This window comes from Chinchilla lanigera, unplaced genomic scaffold (genome assembly GCF_000276665.1).
Source record: "Chinchilla lanigera isolate Chin_1 unplaced genomic scaffold, ChiLan1.0 scaffold00040, whole genome shotgun sequence".
NCBI lineage: Eukaryota > Metazoa > Chordata > Mammalia > Rodentia > Chinchillidae > Chinchilla > Chinchilla lanigera.
This window is the reverse complement of record NW_004955441.1, coordinates 17,893,626-17,911,081: the sequence shown is the minus strand read 5'-3', so window position 1 is coordinate 17,911,081 and position 17,456 is coordinate 17,893,626.

The following is a 17,456-nucleotide window of genomic DNA, read 5'->3' as shown; positions in this document are numbered from 1 at the left end:
TTGCTTCATTATCATTTGTCAGAAAGTCTTTCTTACATTAATGTTGTTATTTACCCCTTTGTAAAAATTGGCATATTTTATGGGTTTATTTATGGATTCTCTGGTTTGTCACATTGAACTTTGTGTTCCTGAAAAGTTCTGTACCTTCCTACATTTTAAAGACATTGGAGATTCAACCTAATTTTATGTGTGTGTTTGCAGTGGAACCCAGGCTTTACTCATGAAAGAGAAGCTCTCTACTCATAAGCTGGGACCCCAGGGCTGAAATCCTGGATTCATAAATCATTGAGAATGTGTTTAGTAAGTGTTCTTAACGTTAGAGATTGTTCAATTAACTGAAGACAGATAAGCCCTTTAAAAAAGTATTCTGTTCATAAAGCCAAGACCTTACTTTTAATGAAATCAAGTACTTTTAATGACGTGTCTGTTATATTTTCCTATCAGATTTCCATATTGTTGAGGCAGAAACATGACATCCATAATGATCTCTGCAAACAAAACTGGTGGAAAAAATGGATTTTTTAACGTTGCTTATGCATTTTCTTCCTCAAATCACTCAGATTTTGAGAATTATGATTTTCCTTAGCTATCCTGAGCAAATTGAATAGATTTGTTGTCTTTTACATTTTAAATGTATATAAGAAACTAATCTAAAAAATTAAAGACTCATGACATACATTTTCAAGTAAGGATTAATATAGATTGGTTTTTACCAAGTAAGAATAATTACTCCCAGAAAATTAGCCCAAAACCATCATAATATCTATCCTTTGGAGCCACACATTATTAGAAAGTAGACAAGGACATATTGATTTCTTTGCAATGGCAAGAAGAAACACCAAAGCCACACACAGAATTTGGAGGCAGACTCATTTTACATCAATTGTTGCTGATTGGGATCGTTTCCAAAGTATCAGACCCTGATTTCTGGTGGTCTAGGGCTTATATGGGATAAGGAAGCAGGAAGTACCAAGGCAGAATGGCTTGTCCTCTGGGGATTGGTTCTTACAATATATGTCACAATGACCAGCTATGCATCACAGTGACCACCCTTTTCCAAGAAACAAAAGTAACTGGAACGGGAACTATTACCTGGGTAACTAACAAACTGAAGTATCCTGGTAGGGGAGCACTTTCTGCTACATTGTCGTCCCCCCCCACCCCCGTTTTTAGTTTCTCCAGAAAATCTTAGCTAGATTTGTTACATGTGATCTGAGACAAGGCCCAACTAGAAGCAGTAACACTGGGGCTGTCAGTGGGCCCTAGCCAAAGTCCCCAAGACTGAAAATTCCCACCAGGAGTTTATGACTTGTCTGCCTTATGATAGGGCCTCTTCATAAGTTACTTTTAGGAAGAGACATAATATAGGCCTCTCTTTTCTGTAACATTACTCTAGCAAGGTAGTGAGGGAGTTGATCTGATCTAGGAGAGTAATCAGTGTGCCTTAGACTCTCATTAAATCTTGATCAAGTGTTTGATTGATTGTTCTATTTTCTTGAAGCAACCTTCCATAGAGTTTAAGGCAAAAACCACAGCTAGCATGAGGGCATGGAAGCAAAGACTGGGGTACATAGCCTGAAAAGGTACAAAAATCAAGGGAAATAGGTATTGAGCAATCCTGAATGATGTCCTCAGACTTCAGCCACTAGTGGGCTGGTCAGAATCTGGAGTGACCAGAGAAGGGCTCTGAGTGTGTCATCTCTTCAGAGTTCAGTTCAGCATCAGTCAGGGAGTCCATTTTTTCAGTCCAGTATCCCTGAACAGTTAAGTTTTGCTGAACTGTCTGGCAAATTCTACAGGGGAACTAAAGCTGGATTTCTAAACTGCGTAGAGGTAGTTAGTGTGCATCTGGGTTATATTTGTGTGCAGAGCTGCCTACCGGTATAGCTTGTCTTTTAGCTAAACTTTTGTGGAGCCAGTTACAAGCTGTTTCTGTGTGGTTACATTTTATTTTCTTAATTTTTTAGAGCTCATGGCCTGTATGCTGCATATAGTTTTTATTTAGTTATATGCTACAAATGTAGGTCTATGGTCATTGCCAGTAGGTAGATATGCAAATATGTAGATCATTTCTAGAGATGATTTTTCACAGGAGGACCCTACAAGCTTTTGTTGCCTTCTCAGCTCAGATAGGGAATGGTTGTGTCAGCCTAAATAGGTGCATATAAGCACCAATAGATATCTGCTGGTGGAGGTCAGAGCCAGTGACACAGATGTGAAAGTCTGAGTTGACAGGGGTGCCAGCACTGCAGCTTGAGCTTGCAGAACAAGTGATGAAGCTGGTCTGGCTCTGATCTTCTGGGCATACTGGGTAAAGTTTGTCTGGTTGAGGTTGATGTTTCAGTCAATTGGATCCCTGGAGGGGAGTGTAGTTCTGGTGTCATTGGTGGTAGGCTTCCAAATAGCAGCAGGAAACAGTTGCAGGTGGATTTTGGCCAAAATAACTTTGTTCAAGGTGACCACAGCATAGCCTGTAAGACTCTATCCTTAATAAAGCTACTTCCATCTGTAAACAGGGTGTATTCAGCATCAGTCAGGGAGTCCATTTTTCAGTCCAGTATCCCTGGACAGTTAAGTTTTGCCCTAAGGAGAGCTTGTCATCTTGATCAGAAGGATAGTACCTATTAGAGCACAGAGGCAAAGGGGGGCAGCCCTTAGCAACTGGATCCAAGTATTTGAACATGTAAGCCACTGCACACTCCCAAGGGTTGATATCTGAGTAAACAACAATGTTTATGTGAACTCAGGTGTTCAGATTCTATAGAAACCAGTAGCTCTAAGAGATTTATGGAGTTTCTTTCTTGTAACTGATTTCTGCCAGCTACTGTGGCAGAGCTTTTGTGTCTTTTTACCAGGCAGTTTGGGTGTCATTAATCAGAAGTGAAGTGATATTTTGTGCTAGGAAATGAGGAAGCTCAGTTGTGAGGGCTTCTACAAAGAAGGTAATCAAGGTTTTTGAACCCCTGGGAGGTTGAGTCCATGTAAGTTGCCTTTTGAGTCCGGAATTTAGGGGCTGTCTGACAGGAGCCAATCAAAGGCAGAAGGAAGCCTTCTTTCGGTGCAAGCAGGTGTACCAGCTGGCTGTGGGTGATAAAACAGGGATTCAGTGTATGTGGAGGGCAATCATGGCAGCATAGGCAGCTTGGTGATGTTGATGTGGTTTACAGTGGGAGAGGTGTCTTTATACAGTTTGACCGTCTGTAGACATTTTACAGTTTTGAAGCCTTATTTTTTTTCTTTCTCCTGGGACTGTAAAGATGCTGGAAGAGACAGAGAAATGAGCTGTCTTGGAGGCAAATCTGTTCAGCACCTACTCCAAAATAGCAGAAATAGTACAAGAGTTCACAAACCCTTGAGGCAACTGAGTAACAGTCCAACAAGTGTATATGGGTGAGGAACCACAGAATGCAAGGTGATGCCTGCACTGTTGATGACACAAAGATCTTGCCCAAAGTGATTAACAGTCTATGAGACTCACATGTGGCTGGATGCCTGTTTGTGCCTCCTGTGACATCTGATAGCAATGGGGTTTGTGGCGAGGTAGCATGAGTGATGGTCAGGCTAAAGGTGGGTCTTTAGCCCACCCCACTGGTAGGGGAGTTTTCAGCACTTCAAGATTGCGATTATCTGTCTCAGGTTGATGCAAGCATCATCTTCCTCTACGTAAGAGTTAAAGTTGAAAGTGCGGGTTAAACTAGATGGAGGCTGACTGGTTTGGTACAAAGGAGATGGTCACTTCTAACTTGAAGAGGAGGTCTCTTCCCAGAAGCAGTATGAGGACTGGCTTACACAGGAATTCGTGTTTCCTGAGATGTCATCCCAGGCTGCAAGTTTGTGCCTGGCAGAAGGGGTGAGAGGCAAGGGTCCCAGTTGCACCAGGGATGGTAACTTTTTGACAGGAAACTTTTTGAGGCACAGAGTCCTGTTCTATTGTCTACCAGGAAACTCACAGATTTGCCCCCAACTTTTTCAATGACCATGGGCTCTCCAGAGCCCAATTTGATAGAGCTTGGTCTGCCCTATCCAACCAGGCCCAACAGGGTAAGGACAGCAGGTTGAGGTGGGCCTGGATAGTCAAATTACTTTGTGTCTTGCAGATGGAAGAGACTTTTTTGTGTAACCATAGTCGTTATAACTCATAGCCGGAAGGCAAGGTCATCTCTCAGACTGGATTTTCTTGCAGACATCAGATGCTTTTCTTTTATCAGGTTTCTGGGCAATAGTGGTTGATGGCCTTTTTACCTCCCTCTTTGATGACTTTGAGCAACGCTCAACTGGGTTTTTGTTTTTTTGTTTAGGCGGGTGGCCTTTGGGAAAGGCCGTGGTAGTGCATTCATCAGGGTTGACAGTCAAATTTTTCCTCAGTCAAAATGTGGAAGTCAAAAGAAATTTCTGACAGTCATTTTGGGTGGGTGTTGGATGATGCTATGTGACCAGGACAGGCACAGCTGTGAAGCAGAAACTTAGGGGGTTGGGCCTCTACGGTTGAATGCAGGAAATAACGAGCTTTGAACCAGTTGGCTGAAAGCAGATGAGTCAAGAGTGCTGTGTCCCATGTAGCTGTCAGAGTTCCCAGGGAGAAGACTATGACAGGGTGGAGAAAAAAAGACAAGAGTTGGAATACAGAAAACTGAGGCCGTATGGAGCCCTCTCTCCTGATGGGAAGGAAGGAAGGATGAGGAAGTGGTGGAAGAGGATGAGCTTCAATTGATGCAGTGCATTTTTTTATACACTTGGGAGGTTGAATATCACATGAAACCTCTTCGACTAATAGCTTATCCATGTGGCTTGTCTCAGGCATTCTGTGTTCTTGAGAATAGAATAGCGTATTCATGTGGCCTGCCTCAGTTGCTGTGTTCTTCAGGCTAGCCTTTCTTTGGTCTCACTTATGATCGCTCTTCAGCTTCAGCAGCTCCCCACATCTCCTCCTTTTCTGTTTGATCGTTGTACGCTATGGGAAGTTAGTTGAGGTTGGAGGAGCTGTATTTGGGGGACTCTGTAGAAGACCTTCTCGTTATCAAAACTTTTACACTCTAGATGAACTTGTTCAATTTAGATGAACGATTCCCAGTCCAAAGATTTCAACCCCCTGCATAAGCAATTTAATCCTAAACAGCACATTATCCCCAAACAGTAATCATTACTAGTGTAGTTGGCAATTATTTTATATCTCTGGTGGTTATACTTTTCTACCCAATGTTCAAGACCAAAGTAAAGTGAGACTTGTATTGACTGATTTTTGTTATTTGTCAAGGTACCTAAAGTTTCCTCAAGATTTCCCTTGGAACCATGTGTACTATCTCTAGTTCATCAGTCAGTGTCAGCCATATGGATAAGTCATGGTCATTGCTTGACCAAGTTGCTTTCTGTGAAAGCTTAGGAGACCCTTTTCTCCTAGTGACTCTCCTTAGGCACACTATCCCCAATGATCTTTATCCTCTGTGGTCCTGTAATCTTGATCAGAAGTTTGGATAACTCACCAAAGTTGCAAGATGTCACTGAAAGTGTTCCTTCATGTTCTGGGTCCTCGTTGACCTCTGAGGCTGGGGCCAAAATATTGGCTGTGCTCTGAGCCTGTATATCTTTCTAGTTTTTGGTCTCCATATCTCAGTTTGAACATGAAGAAGAGAAAGCTGATGACATTTTGTAATGAAGGCAGTGAGCTTATGTCTTGGTTACTTTTCTCTCGTTGCTGAGACAAAATACCCAACGCCCAAAATGAAGGAAGGAAAGGTTTATTTAGCTTACAGTTTGTGGAGGTTTCAGTCCATACTTGGCTGGCTCCGAGGCAGAAAGTAGCAAAGCAACAAGAGCAAAGGGGGAATGGCAGCCGAACATCAAAGCAGCAAAAGCAAAAACCGGAGGAATGGAGGCAAGCAGCTTCTTTCTTGCCTTACATCGTAAACAGGCTACCCCCACCTAAGGGGCGTGTAGCTCTCACACTATCTCCATGCCCTCCTCTTCCCCAGGCTCAGGATGTATACAAAGTAAGCACTCTGGCTTCCTGCTGAGTCACTTAGCCAAACCTCTAGACTCCCCAAGTTGACACAATGTATCAACCATAACAGCTTACTATTACTAGTTTATCTTAATATTGAGCATAATAGAACATAAAATAGAACCATTATTTTCTACCAACCACAGACGTTCTAATAGTTGAATCTCTGTAGGGTGCCAATAGGCAACAGTTATACAGTTTTACACAGAAAATTTAAAATCAAAACCATACATAATATTGTGGCATGGCAATCAGGATATTTTTGTGCCATAGTTAAATTTCCATTTTGATAAGTATAGCTCTTTATTTTAGAGAGAATAATCAAAAAGAACAATAGCAAAATACCAACAACATAGACAAAAACAAAACAAAGCAAAAACAATAAAAATGATACAGGGTTTCAGAACAAAAGGATAGGGATTACCAGTGGTTATTATATTACGTATTGTTATCTTCAGTGGAGTTGCTCAAATTACCAGATGTAAGAGTGCAAGATGGACAAACCATTAAAGAGAATAAAAAGTAACACCAAAAGAACCATTAGAAACCAAATATAGCTCTTTTAATCAAGCATTTCTATGTAATACATAAGAATATTTTACCTAACTCATTGACCTTAAATGAGATGTTACTGAAGAAAGTTGTGACATTGTCTGAGGGATAATGTTGAGGTACCTCTAAGTATAGTAATGCATGTATGACATGTACATCATATAAGTTTTTGTTGTTATTAATGACTGGTGACAGTATGTTGGCTTGACATGAAACTCCTATTACAATTATTTGGAGCACAAAAGAAAGGCAAATGTCTGAATCAAGAAGAAAAATGTCTAACATGATGAAGAATCCCTTTTACCTTTTGGAAGATCTGTATATTTGGAGGCCTAAAAACACTTAATATACCTGAGATTAATAAAAATCAATTGTCATAGCCATACGAACACTTTTGTTTTTTAAATTTAGTTTTGTACCAAAGCATCTGTAAATTAGAAAAATCTATGGTCTTATTATTAGAAAACTTAATCATTTTGATGATGACCTATGTAAATATATAACAATAATTTGTTTATAATAATATTTATTGAGGTTATTTGGCCCCCAAAATTACAGAGATCATTGGGGCTTCCTATTAATGGACAAAGGGTATGATAAATTTTCCAGGCAACTGCTCCTTTATTCACCAAAGGGAGCCCTGACCAATGATTTCCAACCCCAAAGTGTCCCCGTTTATTTACCTTAACAAATTTCTGATGACCTATAAGAAAACCAGTTGTGATTTATTAACCAACTAGCATTCCAGGTGGAAGCATGCCTTTTAAATCTATTAATCAAATTAAATTATGAACCAATGATGCAAAAATGCAAAAAGAAATGAAGAAGAGAGGAAAACAAATCAAGAAAAATTGTTGAGATGAAGTAAAAAGCAGCTGTTCACATATAGGACATGGGGCTGGGGATTTAGCTCAGCAGCACAGGGCCTGCCTGGCAAGCACAAGGTTGTGAGTTCAATTCCCGGTACCAGAAACAAACAAACAAACAAACAAACAAAAAACCAAACACAGATAGGACAAAAAGACAAACAACATATACAGACAATCAGCTTACAGTATCCAAGTGCACTCAAATATATATTTTGGCCAAATTAAATTATAATAACTCTTTATAACTTTAGAAGTTCGTTATTATAAGTAGAGTAGTTAGAATTATTTGCAGGAAAACCAGCAGAGACTTTTTACAAGAAAATTTGGAAGGATCAAAAGCTTTTATCTATAAATAATATAATATTCATTTTATTTTGTCTTTATTTATTTAATTTTTTTGATGTTTTGGGGGCAGGGTCTCGCTATACAGTTCAGTTTGGCCTTGAGCTCACTTTGTAGCCCAGGCTGAACTTGCAATGATCCTCTTGCCTCAGCCTCCCGAGTGCTGGGATTACAGGAGTGCATCACCGTGCCCGACAATATTTTATTTTGCCTTAAGAATACTGGCAATTTTTGTGTCCCTTTCTTTCACATAACCTGCAGCTCAGTTGTCTCTCTGTGCTCTGTCACCTACTCAGACCTTTTCCGATTTTTGGTTACCATCTCTTGGGCATGCTGGGTCAGTTTCCTTAATTGACTCCAGGTTGGCTCTAGTTCCATCTTTGTCTGCCACCAGCGGAGGAGTCTCTGAGGCATCACTGCTACAGGCCTGAGCGTCAGCTTCTTGAGAGGTGGAATCAATTCCTCCTCTGGGTTTTGGCCCATGATAGAGCTGGACAGCACACTCTGGCACATAGATGGGCCGTTCAGCATTTTCTGGAAAGACAAAAGCATGCCCTCAACCCCAAATTAGTACTGGGCTAGGTCCCTTTCACTGTGCAGTATGATAAAATTTCCAAAGGACCTTCCTAACTTCTTTTCCTTTGAACTGTCTTTGTGCTGCTATAGTCCCACACTTAGTAGGATTTAAGAAGTTAATAATATATAATGCCAAGTGATATGAAGTGTGAATTTTGTAGGGAAGGATGCCACTTTTTGTTTTTGTATTTGAACTTTGAGTGTATGGTGAGCACGTTCAACAATCCCTGACCTTGAGGGTTGTCAGGAATTCCCATGGTAAGGGAAATGTGAGAAGTTTTACAAAAGTTTTGGAAGGCAGTGCTTGAACAAGCTGGGCCACTGTCAGTCTTAAGTGCTTACAGGCCGCCAAGGGTGCTAAAGGCTTCCAAGCAATGAGCTATGGCATGTTTATCCACTTCACCAGTGCAGGCAGAAGCAAAACTGAATCCTGAGAAAGTATCCCCTGAAACGTGGACCCAGCATAGACTGCCAAACTCAGGAATATGAGTGGCATCCACTCGCCAGAGATGATTTGTGTATAACCCTCGGGGATCAGCCCCCATAGGGAGTGAATGGAAATGTATTATGTAAGAGGAATATTGCTTAACAATTTATCAAACTTAATTTGAAGTTAAAAGGAAATGTTTTCCTAATGCAGAAGCATTTTGACGGAAGATGGCATGGGAGACAGAAGACTGTTGAATAGTATCTGAGGGAGCAGCAATAGCCAGCAATCTGTCTGTAGTAGCATTTCTGTTAGTAGGAGGCCCTGGCAATTGAGAATGAGAAGTGTAAATGTCTGATAAAACATAGCGTCTTACTACAGTGACATATGCACACACACCCATGTTTATAGCAGCATAGCTTGTGATAGCTAAATCTTGGACACACCCCAAGTGCCAATCAATTGATGAATAGATAAAGAAGATGTGGGATTTTTTATACAGTGGAGTACTACTCAGGCATAAAGAAGGATGATCTTGAGAAATTTCTTGCAAATGGATGTACTTAAGCCTACATCCTTAGGTGAAATAAATTGAACACACATGTGTAAAAACACAGGGTCAATAGTGAGACTGAATGGAACATTGGAGGGTGAGACACAAATGAAAAAGACTGCCCTGGTTATTGTGAGTGGTGGCAGTTTCAGGGTCGTGAATCACACTGCAAACATGAGCATTGTCTGGAAAAGGTGAACTGGAGCAGATGAATGATCTTGTAAGGCCCACATAACAGTCCGCAACTCAGTATTTTGTGCAGAAGCAAAACACCTCCTACTATGTGAGCTTAGTTTTGAAGGAAAGACTAAGGGTGTGAAAGAAGCAAATTGAGTTAAGTTTTCTGGAGGATAACGATAATCAATAACACCAGGAAAGTTAGTTAATGTGGTCTGCCAAGAGGACGAGAATTGCCATAACCATTGTTGTAGAAAGAACAGAAGAAAAGGGAACAATGCTGATTTGTACTCATGTCCATAAAGCTGAATAGCACACATCTGCCCATGTGTCATCAGTCCTGCCATAGCATCAGAAAAGGGTTTTATGTGAAGCACGTTGCATATGTAGCCACTGTAGACCTCCTTGACACTGCCGAAGGACCCCAGTAGGCATATGCTTAGCTGAGCAGATAATTAAAAATATTGGCAAAGGTGGATCAACTCTAGAGAGTTGAGCACTAGGGAGAGCCAGATTAACTTTCATCTAAGGCAATGTTAGCCTCTGCTGTAAGTGTTCTTGGAGAGGTAGGGGTGAGGTTGCCGTTAAGAATTTCAAAGAGAGGGGCCAAGTCATGAGTGGCTAATTTAAGAGCTGCATGGACCCAGTGATATTACGAAGTAGAGTCTGAAAATCAGACAGACATATAGAAAGACTGTGTCCTCCTCCCTTTGGGGTCTGATCTAAGCTGCTTAAGAGGGGAGCCAGGAATCCTCCTCCAGACCTTCCAGGGGACTAGAGAAATCTTGAGTGCAAGCCATCCTTTTGGGACCTGGAGCCATTCTTGTCCTTCTGTGCTTCTGCCTGGGATTACCATAACCTGTGGCCAAAGACGTCAGCACTGTCAGTCTTCCCAGCCAATGTATCACGTTTAAAGGAAAAAAGGAACCCCTAAATGACACCCAGGATTTGGAGGCAGATTTATTTTACATGGACATGCGCTGATTGGGATCATTCCCAAAATATCAGGCCCTGATCTCTGGTGGTCCGGGATTTATAGGTGATAAACAGGCAGAAAAGCTTGTCAGTTGGGCATTGATTCTTACAGTGTGCATCAAGGTGATCAGCTATGCATCACAGTGACCAACTGTCTCTAAAAAAGAAAAGTAACAGGAACTGTAAGCAGAACTAGTACCTGGGCAACTAACAGACTGAAGTGTACTGGCTGGAGGGCACCGTCTGCTACATCCTGAGCCACTGCAGCTTAACGTCTATGTCAAAGCAACATGTGCAAAGGTGATACCGAATGTGCCTTCATACGGAGGCCACAACAATGACCGCCATCCCATCTGTGTCACCCACTGGGCTCAGCCCTTGAGGGTGCGCTAGGAAATTCAAGTGTGCAAGAGAATATTTTTCTCAAAAGTCACTTGATAATATTTCAAATACTGTGTGAAATACTTGAAATAGAATCACTTTTCTTGTTTTGCTTTGCAAATTCTTTTACAATATCCTCAGTGTTATATTGCTAGGTAAAGTGTCACACATCTGTCAAAACAGATACAAATTAGTGATTCTTAATCCAGAGACAGTGTCGGCATAATAGACATGTTATTATTAATAGTCTATTGTTAATGTCTCTGCCGTGAAAAGCTCATTAAACCTTTATTGATTGACCCTGTGTGCCCAGATTCTGTGCCATCTTTCTGTCTCAAGAGACCTGAAATTGAACAAGAACAAGAAAGCACAGTTTTCATAATCATCATGTCTTCAACTGGGAGGAGTTACTCTGAGTAACCTTTGACATCACGGAAGCTCTAATTAAGTTGGAAAATGTCAAGAAAAAAATACAGTGAGGCTTATACGTACTTAAGCTTTGCTATTACTGCTGCTTAAAAGGGGACACTCAACTCCAATGCCATAAATTCAGCACTCACTGAATGCTCTGGAAAACAAACTTGTTGTTCTCTCACCCTTTACACTTTTAATATGGACAGGAAAATATGGATTCTCACGCTTGAAAGTAGTTTTTAAAATTCTGAAAGTTAGAATCTTTCCCTAACTTAGAATTTCAGAACAAATTTTTCACATTGAGTTTTCTACCAAAACACTTAGCATAAAATTTGTACTAATTAGTCTTCAACTCAGCACACATATTCTACTGCCTTGTGGAGATACAAGATCTCATAAGTTCTTCTGCAATCTAGAACACTTAAAAAATTTTCCAAAGGCAATATCTTGACTGACATATAGCCCTGGTATCTTGACAGGAATTCAGCTTTTACTACATGAGGTGAGCATTTTATGGGTTGACTTCCCTTTAATTTCAAACATATGGAAGTAATACATTCTTCCACTCAAGTCCTTTCTTTGGCCATTATAGTGCAACAGAAAAGTACTGCACTATTTCAGCATAATTTTAAAAGTCTGTATAATGGAAGTGTACAATATGTGAGTTTTACAATCAACACAGTGGAAATACTTCTGAAGATGAAATCAAAAATGGAAAAGTGTCAAAATTTTTGACGGATAACATTTTAAAACAATGTGGAATGGTTTTGAAGATTACTTCTTTCAAATGAAATTAAAATACTACTGTGTAATAATATTCTTGCTGATAAAAGCACAATAATAACTTTGACATTGCCAGATATGAACTACTGACATAAAAGGAAATAATAGAGACTGAAATGAACTGGAAGATTGTGGTAATATAGTTTTACACCTTCAATTAAAAACATCTTGGGACATGTGGAAGTTTATCTCCATCAAGATCTTTACAATGAAATATCTTAAAATGTTTCCTATGCCATGGGCTATAGGAAAATTTAGAACAGGCTGGTATTTGTGGGGAGGGGAAAACTCAGATATTTGAAACAGCTGTTTACAAGAAAAGCATCTGAAGGTAATGAGCAGTAGCTGACCAAAGAGGGTGACAGGCTAAAGGAGATACAATGAGAAGTTTGAAATCCAGTTGCTTATTTTTTCCTAAATCCTGCACTGCATAATACAGGACCCACAATATTAGAATTCAGCAAAGTTTACTTGTTGATGTACTGATTGATGTGCATTTCCAAAAATATTTTAAGTCAACTTGACCATTTTCACTGACCTTTGTTCTAGTTACCAAGTATAATATTTGAAAAGAGAGACTGTTAGTACTGACTTTACAAAGGGTTATCGTTTAAAGTTAAGGAGAAGAATTCAAGAAAAAGAAAAAGAAAACTATAAGCTAATTTTCTTAGTGAATATGCATGCAAACATCCTCAGCAAGGTACTTACAAACAGAATGCAACAAATTATTAAAATATAGTATGTTGCGGGCAAGTTGGTTTTGCATCAGGAATACAAGCATGATTCAACATAAATAAATTAACAAATACAGCACATCATGTAAACAAAGGCAAGGATTACAGTCATGTGATCATCTCTATAGATGCAGAAAAAGCCTTCGACAAAATCCAAAATCCATTCTTGATAGAAACTCTAAACAAAATAGGGATAGAAGTACCTTATCTCATACTGATAAAAGCCATTTTGTACAAACCCGCTGCTAACATCATACTGAAAGGGGAAAAACTTATTTCCCTTAAAGTCAAGAAGAAGACCAGGGTGTCCACTCTTACCACTCCTGTTCAATATAGTAGTCAAAATTTTAGCCCGAGAAATTGGGAAGAAGAAAAACTAAAATGTATATACGTAGAAAAGGAAGAACTGAAAATGTACTTACTCACAGAGGACAGGATCTTTTGCACAGAAGATCCAAAAAACTACACCAAAAATCTCCCACAACTACTAGACAAATTAAAAAATGTAACAGAATACAAAATTTATGCAACAGTTAATAGCATTCCTGTACATCAACAGTGGACAGACTGAGAAAAATATCAGAAAAACAATCTCACTCATAGTAGCTTTAAAAAGTTAAATACCCAAGATTTTTCTAACCAAGGAAATAAAAGATTTCTACAATAAAAATAATGCTCTGAGAAACAGAGAATAAAGAGGACATTAGAAAATGGAAAAACGTTCTCTGTTCTTGGGTGGGGTGGTAGAACCAACTGCATCAAACTGTCCATATTATCAAAACTAATATATAGATCTAATGAAATCTCATTTAAAACAATACAAATATTCTTCACAGAAATATAAAAGTAAATCCTAATACTAAAATGTAATCAGAGATACCTATAATAACCAAAGCACCCCTAAGCAATAAAAGCAAAACAGGGCAATCACAAACACAGATCTGAAAGTACATTACAAACCTCCAGTGATAAAACAAAAACAGCACGGTCCAAACACAAAAACAGATATGTGGATCAATGGAACAAAATTGAGAATTCAGAAATAATCTCAGCCACATTTAGTCCTCTGATCTTTGACAAAAGGGAGAAAATTTTTTGCTAGAAACCACTTTTAAGATGTCAAAACATAATACAACAACCATTGTTAATTTCCTACCACTTTGTCTGTAACTCTGTATTGCTTGTATTGTTTTTATGCTATTTTTTAAATGGATGTCTGTTTGTCAATATGTTTTCCTTCTTTTATTTTTAAAATAAATTAAACAGAAAAAGAAAAATGACAGCCTCGTTAACAAATAATACTTGGGAAACTGGTTACTCATATGCAGCAGATTAACTTCTATTTCTCAGTCTGTATTAAAACAAAACCAAGATGGATTAAATACCTTAATATTAAAACAGAAATCTTGAATCTTCTGGAAGGTGAAATGGGTAAAACTCTTGAAGATATAGGCATAGGCAATGACATTCTACACAAACCCAAGTGGTACAAGAAGTAGCACTAACAATCAATGAATGGAAACTATTAAATCAATAATCTGCACAGCAAAAGAAACAACCTGCAAAAAAGGAAAGAGACAAGACAATAGTGAAGGGACAACTTACAGAATATGAGAAATATTTTGCCAGCTACTCCTTTGACAGTGGAGTAATACACAAAAAGCTCAAAACATTAGGCTATTCAAACTAAAAGACCTAATGAAAAAATGGGAAGTTACAAAGAATAGACACTTTTCAGAAGGAGCAAAATAGGCAAAACAAGTATGTGAAAAAATGTTTAGTATTTTTGCTATTAGATAAATGCAAATTAAAACAACAGTGAGATTCCATCTTATCTCAGAAAGAATTGCTGTCATCAAGAAATCAAGTAAAAAACAAACACTGGTAAAATTGTGGAGGAAAAAAAGGCCTCTGTACTTTTGCTTAGAATGCAAACTACTAGCACCACTATGGAAATGAGTATAGAGATTCTCCCAAAAAGTAAAACTAGAAGGTCTTTTCTAATTAGGTGGTGTTCCCTTTCAAAGTAACTTCTTGAAAGAATTAAAGACATAAAAATGCATGCATACCCATACTTACAGCAGCAAAATTCAAATTTTGGAAGTGGCCTATAGGCTTATCAACAGACGAATGGATAAAGAAAATCTGGTATATATAATTAATAGAGCACTGCTCGGCCATAAAGAAGCTTACACTTCAGTCGTTTGTCAGAAAATGGTTGTATCTTGAGACCAGTATTAACTGAAATAAACCAGACATAGAAAGTTACGTATCACACAGTTACTATTACATAAAAACTGAAAACACAAATCATTTAAAGAGCAAATTATAAATGGCATGAAGTGAGGAGACAGACTTTGTGGAGATGGAAAGGGGATCTGATTGTGGAAGAACAGGAATAGGGGGAAGAGCAGGTAAAAGTGATTAAGATTTAATATTTATTGGCATCAATTCCTCAAAGTAACGACAGTTCTTATGTATTGCAAACATATACTAATAAAAATAAGTGAATAAAACACTAACTGTGCCCCAAATTTTAAAAAATGAGTTTAATTGCTTTCAGAATGCTTGAACTTATAGATACTTTTCATTGCTATTTAATGTATTGCACATTCATTCCCTCATCTTACTCTGTTACATTACAAGGAACAATTTCTATGGCAGAAAGAGGGTGAATTAGCAAAATCTATGCAATCATAGAATAATCTGAGGTTGTATGGATAAGTATCTGTGTTTTTCACAATTGTCAATTTCAAGTATTATCAGTTACCTTGAATTATCTTGATAAATAACGAAAGGTTAATCACAAGTTGCCTTATCTTCCAGGTTACTCTCTTTAGTAATTTACATTGAACAGTACATGCCTAAATGAGGACCTGTACCCCATTTATCATACCAGCTTTGTGCTGCCGTTTGCCTGTGTCCTGTCTTAGATTTCTCTCCTTGTGTGGCTTCATCTGTTATTATAAATGCTGATTGCATTCATATTCCGATTTCTTGCTATTCCTTCTTCATCATCATATGGATTGTGTTATGCTCTGTCCCCTAAACCTCACGTGCTGCAGGTTTGCTTGCACCTGATAGACTTTTTTGGAAGTAATTGGATCACAGGGACTCTAATTTCATCATGAGGGTTAATCCCCTGATGAGACCAGCATTTGATGGCACCCTGAGGAAGTGAGAGAAGGAGCAGGGGGCCTAGCTGAAGGAAATGGGTCATTGGTCATGGCTTTTGGGGCTATACCTGGTTCCCAGTACCCTCCTTTCCAGCTCTTCTTCCTGTCCACATGAGGTGAGCCACGTCACTCCATCACAGCCTTCCACAATGGACCCGAAAGCAGTGGATCTGTCTAAGCCATGGACTGCACCCTTGGAATCCATGAGCCAGATGAACGTTCCTTCTTTTATTCTCAGCTACTCAGCCACGGTGATGAAAAGCTGGTTAACACACATGACAAATCTCCTCTCTATAACACAGCAAGGTGCTCAAGCCCGCACCTGGACAATTCAATAAGACTGAAGGGAAACACACATTTATTTATCAAGTCTGTTTGATTTCTTTCATGTTTGGACAGTAAATACTTTCTGTTTGCATACATTTGATAGAGTCTTCTTCATACTAATTTTTGCCTGACTACTTAGCTTTCATTTTTATTGATAAAGTAGAGGAAAATCAGAATAGAATAGAATAGAACTTTCACATAGTATCATCAGCAATCCAAGATCCTGCTGACCTTTATCCTCTGACAAATGCGCTTCCCAAACCTTCGTGTAAAACCAGTTACTCGCACCTGCGTGGTGATACTGCCTCGTGCTTACTAAAGAACACTGCACTTTCTCCTTTATTTTTGCTTTTATCAACCGGTTTCTCCCATAAGCTTCTTAGTTTCAGTAAGTGGCTCTTCTGCCCTTGTGCTTGAGGACTAAGCAAACTTGTAATCGCAACTGACTCGGGTCTGCTCTTGCACCACACGTAGATCATCCTCAAGTCGCACATTCACAGTTCATCCCAGGGTCACACCTTCAGTGTTTCTCAGGCAGACCACTACAGCCTCTTGCCTAGATGAAAACTGTTGCCTCCAAACATGTCTCAGTATGTGTCCCGTGGGCCCTTCGGTTCATTATCAATGAAGTTGTCAAGATGATTATTTTAAAGTACAGATGAAATTGTTTCTCCTCTGCAAAAAGCTCTCCAAAACCTTCTCATCTCACTCACAGCCATGCCAAATGGCCCAGGCAATTGTATGCCTCATTCCTGAGGTATCATTACCCAGGCAGGGGCACATCCATGCTTACTGAACTCTGGAAGCACCTTGGTGATTTCCGCTCTGTCTGGATCATTTTCTCCTGGGACATTATTTCCCTCATTCCTTCATGATTGACCTAGGTTTCTGAAAGCTCATAAAGCCCCGTGGCATACCATAATGAATTTCTCAGATTATGACCATTAAATTTCCATATCCAAGGTTACAAAGTCATCAAATTAAAAGAAACTTGGGAGTTCTCCAGGGTGGTGGTGCATGTCTATAATCCCAGCACTTGAAAGGTTGAGGCGGGAGGATCACTGCAAGTTTGAGGCCAGGCTGAATGACATAGCTAGACCCTGCCTCAAAAAAAAAAAAAAAAAAAAAAAAAAAAAAAAACAAAAAGAGTATTTTTCAAGCTATATGATTCT